Source organism: Arvicanthis niloticus, chromosome 13 (assembly GCF_011762505.2).
Source record: "Arvicanthis niloticus isolate mArvNil1 chromosome 13, mArvNil1.pat.X, whole genome shotgun sequence".
NCBI lineage: Eukaryota > Metazoa > Chordata > Mammalia > Rodentia > Muridae > Arvicanthis > Arvicanthis niloticus.
In genome coordinates, this window is record NC_047670.1 from 15782204 (window position 1) to 15788125 (window position 5922).

Genomic DNA, 5922 nt, shown 5'->3' on the forward strand with positions numbered 1-5922 from the left:
CCTGTGTGGGGAAAAAAGAAAGAAAGAAAGGAGGGAAGGAAGAATGGAGGAGAGAGAGAGAAAGGGAGAGAGAGAGAGACTGCTGTGATGGTGGTTGTCTTTTACTATAGCCACCGTCACTATTACTATGCTGGTCCATTTTTGGTAGCATCCCTACCGCTGCATGGCAGTGTTCTCAGCTGGCTGCTCCCTTGGGCATTAGGATTAGAGAGAGCTGAGCGAGCGCACATGCCTGGTGCAGGTCATCATCTTTCCACCTAGTTCTTGATATACCTCCCTAAAACGTATGCTCCGCCCTCCCCTGCTCCCCCCACCCCCACCCCTCCACTGCTCTTATCACCAAAGTGCATTTTTAAAGCACCTCTGAGCTGAGCTTCAGCCGATTGGGATTTAGGCTCCCTGCTCTTGTGCTCTGGACTGGGTCACATCTCCAGAAGAACTTTGTTTTTCTGAATTTCCTTTGCTCTTCCAGAGCCTGAGCCATGGTCAAGACACTGTCTTCTGGTTTTCAAATGCTTCTTTACAGAGTTCCATCAAATCCCACTCTAATAACACAGTAGGCCAGCAAGGTGGCTCAGCAGGTAAGGGCGGGCACAGGCTGCCAAGCCTGAGGATCTGATTTTGAATACCAGGACTCACATGGTAGAAGGAGAAGAACAATGGATCCCTTGAGGTTGTCCTGTAATCTCACCACCAGTGGTATCCCTACCGAAGCACATGGTAAGTCTTACTTTTTAAGTTTAAATAACCCAATAGTCATTGTGAGGGGAACAAACATTTTTGTGAGTTTAACTTCCGTATCTGGTCTTGGGACCAGAGCTCAGACTTTTTACAAATGAGTCTTGGGAACAGTAAGTAACTTTCTGAAAGGCTCTAATTCCTGCCCAGGGTTCCTTCCAGGTGCCTCCCAGGTACCTGAGCCCTGCACCTCACTAAAGCATTCCTTCCAACCCCAGCTTTACAATCTCGCTCTGCACTCAGATCTGCATGTGAGGCCTGCATAGGCCTCTCCATCACACCACACACCTCTCCACACAGCCTGCAGCTCCACACTCAGGAGGTGTAGGCACACACCTCAGGCCATGTGAAACTCAAAGGGTTTTAATGTTACAAGGCCAGAATAATTCATCCTGATCTGTCACAGCCTGGAGCTTCTACAAGGAACTCTGATCACGTGTGTGGAGGACGGAGGCTGGCATTCGCTGTCTCCCTCAGCTCTTCTCCACTGTATTATTTATTATTATCATTATCATTATTATTATTATTATTATTATTATTTTCCTTTTTGTTTCAAGGTCTCTCACTGTAACAGGAGCTCACTGACTGACTTGAGGGACTCGCTGGATGGTGAGTGCCAGGGAGCTTCCTGTGTCACCTCCCAGGCACTCAGGGATCAGAAGTGCACCATTACACCCTCCATCTTAGGTGAGTTCAGGGGATCCAGGTTCCGGGTCTCTGCCTTCTCTGTGTTGATATTTCAAAGATAACAGCCCATGTTCTCTCCAACTGTTGTTATTATTTCACTTTCAACTGTGATCAGTGTGAAATTCAGTAAATGAATGCACCCACATGGTTGTCTGAGAATGAGCTAGGATAACCATGTTTTTAGTTCAAGTGAGTGAGTTTACTAAGAATACAGAAACATCATCAAATCGGGTGCTGACGACATCCAGCCGGAACTGACTGAGGAAGCCCAAGGGAGCAGCCAGCCCAGGGCCCGGTGAGTCAGTGCAGCCGGGGGAGGGGGGGGTGTTCTGCTCTGGTCCGGCTTCTGAGCGTGACCAGTGAGCAGCAGAAACACAGCAACCTCACATTGCCTACTAAGGGCCATCAGACAGAAACTGACTGGGGAAGCTGAAGCTGGCACGGCTGCAGTTGCTGACTGAACCTTCTCTCCACGGATGATCAAGCTTCTCATGGCGGAACTTCAGTAAGTAATAAGTAGATACGTTTGAGGTTATATTTTTTTTGCTTAAAAAATTAAAAATCATTAAAAAGGAAAGAAAATGTTTGCATAAGAAACCAGTGGGGTCGGAGAGATGGCTCAGTGGTTAAAAGCACTCTGCTCTTCCAGAGGTCCTGAGTTCAATTCCCAGCAACCACATGGTGGCTCACAACCATCTGTAATGGGATCAGATGCCCTCTTCTGATGTGTCTGAAGACAGCTACAGTGTACTCATATACATTAAATACATACATACATACATACATACATAGGAAAAAGAGAAAAGACTTAGTATAGTAAAAGATAAGCACACTTTCCTTTATTTATTTATTTAATACAAAGAAAAAGACAGAACAAAATCAGGATGACTAAGCAAGTTGGAGAAGACCCCAGGAAGTCCCTTGGAGGTTTTAGAGGATAGTGTATGTTAACTATGATGTACGTTTAGTGACCAAAGGTTATTAAAATTCCTAAGGTTACATTGACCTGCTCATGACAATGTTAAAAAAAAAAAAAAAAAAAAAAAAAAAGACACTGATTAAAAAACAAAATTGGGCCGGGCAGTGGTGGTGCACACCTTTAATCCCAGCACTTGGCAGGCAGATTTCTGAGTTCAAGGCCAGCCAGGTCTACTACAGAGTGAGTTCCAGGACAGCCAGGGCTATACAGAGAAACCCTGTCTCGAAAAAAACAAACAAACAAACAAAAAACCAAAAACCAAACAAAACAAAACAAAAAAAACCAAAAAAAAGAAAGAAAGAAAAAGAAAAACCAAAAACAAACAAAGAAACAAACAAAAAAACAAAACTGGGGAGGCGGCTCTGTGGTTAAGGATTGCAGAGGACCTCAGGTCAGTTCCCAGAACCCACATCAAACAGCTCCTTGCTTCTATTTCAGCTCCAGGGGACATCTATAAGCTCAGGCACGTGCACATATATAGACATACAAGCATGGACATGCAAGTAAATACATACAAAGCGGGGCTGGAGAGAGGCCTCAGTGGATAAGAGCACTGGCTGCTCTTCCAGGAGACTGAGGTTCAAGTCTCTCAGCACCCACATGGCAGCACATCTGTCTGTAACTCACACCTTCACACTGACATACATGCAGGCAAAACACCAATGTGCAGGAAATAAAAATAAATAATTTTAAAAACCCTGCATTTCTAATCAAGATAATTGTGTTTTCCTAACTTTGTTAGGCTTTAACCGCTGGTTTAAACCTTAGCAAAACCAGAGCTTATTTAAAACTGTTGAAATTTTGTGTAAGTTTCTCTAAATATTATACAGAAGTTAAAATTATAAGGTTAGTAAAGTCATCAATTAGAGCATTCAACAGCTCAAGCCTGAGGCCTACACTAGAGAGGAGGAGAGGAAGGAACAAGGGAGACAGCCCTTGTCATCCAACATCAACCACACACAGGGGATGATGGAACCCCTCTGTACATCACATAGCCCCTCATCAGAGAGGCCACAGAGTCTATGGAGCTGGCTCTATCTAGTACGAATCCTGTAGGGAGGAGGGAGAGGGAAGAGGATCATTCCAGATGCTTCCAGAGGAAGCCACAAGGTCAGAAGGACCCCAACCCATCCCTTCAGATGGCATTATTGGTAGATGAAAAACTCTCCTTGAGACTGTAAGAGCTGCTGTTAAGGAATCTCGACTGACTTTAGAAATGAAAACAAAGGGTTAATCTGTGGCCATTTACATAGTCTTAAACACCCGGAACCAGAGGATACAACCAAAGGAAGTTTAAAAGTGTAAACAATTAAAAAGAGACAGCTGGACAAATTCTATAGCGTCTGTCCGTCACTACCTGGCTCAGTCTCGGAGAAGAGCATGGCAGTTAGTGGAGGAACAAATTCATTGAGAACGTATGTTCTACTTTCAGAAGGGACCCCAAAGGAACTTCAGATGAGTACTTGTGCCCACCAGGCAGTCTCTCTTGACCCTCCCCCAAATAGATTTGCAGATCTGTCTCTTTAAAAAAAAAAAAAAAAAAGATTGTTACTGGAAAAGATACTGGCCCATCCTGAATCCTGAGTCATAGTCTATGAAGACTACACCTACTGTCTTAATTTTCTGTGTGTCTTTGGTCCTTGTTTATTTGTGATAGATATGTGGACATCTTCCAAATTCCAGGCCTTATAACTTCAAGTAAGGCTGTCTAAGGGATGCTAACCCAGACCTCCATGACTACCTTCACCTCAGACCTCTCTATGGGGAAGGGAGCCAGCCAGCCCTCTCTCATCTCTACCAGGCTCCAAAGCATTGAAGAGCAGTCATGGCCAGAACAACTGGGTTCCAAATCCTTAAGGAAAAAAAATATTACAATAAGAACAAATATGTAGTTAAAATAAATATATAAAAAAATAGAGTTAAATTGAGGAGGTAAAAACACACTAAAAAGGATAAATAAAAAGTCTTGCACCTGGGTATGAACTAGGCAAGCTAGCCAGACAAAAGGACAAGGCTTGGGCTGGAGAGATGGCTCAGCAGTTAGGAGCACTGTCTGCTCTTCCAGAGGTCCTGAGTTCAATTCCCAGCAACCACATGGTGGCCCACAACCATCTGTAATAGGATCCGATGCCCTCTTCTGGTGTGTCTAAAGATAGCAACAGTGTACTCATATACATAAAATGAATAAATACATCTTTAAAATAAAAAGACAAGGCTCTAAAATTAAACAGTAAAGCCTTTTATAGTGAACTAATTTTCTTTATTGCATTTAGCCCCGAATGTATTAAATCACCCACCTTATGTGTCTTAAAATAACTTAATAGATATAAAAGTCTCCGTTAGTCCCACACAGACAGGACATGGGCTGAATGTAACGTCTACTGTGGCGTGGGCTGTCTGAGCTCACTAAGGAGCTGGCTCTGGAAGTGGGGCTGTTTTCTTCCATTTCAGGCCCAACCCTGGTTGTCTCAAAACATCTCCTAACACTCTAAGAGGGAAGGAGGACACCAGAGCAGCCTGCAGGAAATGACTCCAAATGCCTGCAGACCCTTCCCAATAGAGGCGGCTAGCACTTGTCCCATGATGCAAAGGTGCCTGCAATGGAGAGGGAAGCTCATCCATGGAGAAGCTTAGCCTGGGGAACTCTCTCAGATGAAGACCCCAGCTGACTGCCTCAGCTTTTACAGTCAGTCTCTGCTGGATATTTGATGACTTTATCTGTCTTTGCAATTTGCCCTTTCTCATGGGAGCCTCACCCAAGGGGACACTGGGCTCTCCATGGGACTCAGCAGATCAGCTGACCCCAGCCGACTCTCTTACTTGGGCTTCCTTGGTTGATATCTGCAGGGTGTTTGTAAACTCTTGATTTAGTGATGACTTCGCTGTTTCCACCTACCGACTCCTGTTTACTTTCCCACCTTTTGCTTGCTGTATACTTAATAAACTCACTCGTTTGAAATAAAAGCACAGTGACCATAGATCATCCTTCAGACTATAGAGAACAGGCATGGCGATAAAGCATGGTGGTAAATGCATATTGTATATCGTTCACGAGTGTGTGCCCGGCTCGATGCTCAACACTTTACACACTTATCTCCTCTAGCTAATAATTGTCATAGCTGCTGCTGTACTGATGGGGTCGTTACAGCTCATCAAGGCTTGCATAGGTGAGGTCTTTCATTGTGGGCCAATGGTAGAGCCCATGCCTTGCGTTTACAAGGTTCTGTGTTCAATCCCTAGCACCATATAAAACACATGTGCACACATGCACATATGCCCACAGCCATGTGCGCTTGCACATCTGTCAGGACAGAGCTCAAACCGGCTTGAGTTCTTAGCCACTGTATGTCCTACAGGTAACAAGAAAAACATGGGCTGCTGTTTGGAAATCCCCGACTTTGTGAGTACACGGTTCAGAAATGATTACTGGGCGTGGGCTGACTTCTCATCCCAGGAGGTGTGAAGAACCCGGAAGGGAGGCAGTGAAGCAGGAGCTGTCAGGAAGTCCAAGTCACTCC

General features: G+C 44.6%; 1 long non-coding RNA gene across 2 annotated transcripts; it reads left to right on the forward strand.

Annotated features, from left to right (window-relative positions):
* The first annotated feature begins 391 nt into the window (after positions 1 to 391).
* Positions 392 to 5092, forward strand: LOC143434050 (uncharacterized). 2 transcript variants are annotated; one of them, XR_013103221.1, is made up of 5 exons: positions 392 to 720; positions 1296 to 1425; positions 1610 to 1720; positions 1826 to 1930; positions 4856 to 5092. It is a non-coding gene; the product is annotated as an uncharacterized LOC143434050 (long non-coding RNA). The 2 variants fall into 2 exon arrangements; XR_013103220.1 differs by having other exon boundaries at positions 1296 to 1720.
* The last annotated feature ends 830 nt before the right edge of the window (positions 5093 to 5922 follow it).